Here is a 1041-nt window from a genome sequence, read left to right as displayed (position 1 = left end):
CCGACAAACAGAAAGACAGACCAAAATTTCTGCGTGTAAGTTCCCCAAGAAAGACTATCGTCTTTAAAATAAAGAAATGGTAAGAAAACCAAGGTATGGTCCTGTAGGGGCTCGACAGGGGCGTAGCCAAAGGGGGGGTTGGGGGGTGCAACCTCTCCCCCCCGAAAATTTTCAATTTTGCTTGCGTATATATACACGTACACACACAAACACTCGCACAAACATACATAAAGTATGGTTGAACCCCCCCCCCCTCCCCCGAAAAAAATTTCTGGCTACGCCCTTGGGGCTCGACCATGTCTACTAAGGATCAACGTATCGAGAAACGTTGCAAGACACTGCAGCTATGTTTTAATCCGCATGATTTTAATTTTTTTTTTACCTTTTATGCGCATGCGAACGTGTTCTTCGGAGCTTACCGCAAGAATTTCCGACGTCTTGTCAGTCGGCGTAAATTCGCCTTTGACCACTTCAAAAAGAATTCATATGAATAAAAGGAGAAGCCCACGCAGGAATTCTGCGCCAGATGTTTCTTATCACGCGGACGGAGTCTGTTGTACGCATATATTTCTATACATTTATGCCCATAGTTTGTGTAGAAGGACGAGCGCGTTACAGCGAATGCACGCACAGCGGTATAGTGCATTGGTTTTGGCTTCATAAACCATATAATAGTATATGCTGTTTTAAATGCGAAGCATTTCTTAGTGAACCTTTGGCACTTTGAGAGTTTCTATCTATCCATCTATCTAGCTGCCTACGTCTGGGTGCTCTCATGATCGCCTCCTTGACCAAAATTGGCGTGAGACGGTAAGAGGATTTGACGATTTTGACTCTCTGGTCATGACATGAATAACGTGAAAATCCTGTCGCGTACGTCGTCAAACCCTTTCCTCCAGACACGTGTGGCACATACTCGTTTACCACGGGCCGCGGTGTACGGGTATGCGCAGCAGGTGATTGACGGTTTACATCTACCCTGGAACGGCGAGAACAGACATTGGTAATTTAAATGAGAGAGCGTTAAGAAAAGCCGACATC

The sequence above is a fragment of the Rhipicephalus sanguineus genome, chromosome 1 (genome assembly GCF_013339695.2).
Source record: "Rhipicephalus sanguineus isolate Rsan-2018 chromosome 1, BIME_Rsan_1.4, whole genome shotgun sequence".
NCBI lineage: Eukaryota > Metazoa > Arthropoda > Arachnida > Ixodida > Ixodidae > Rhipicephalus > Rhipicephalus sanguineus.
Note: the sequence above shows the minus strand (reverse complement) of the source record.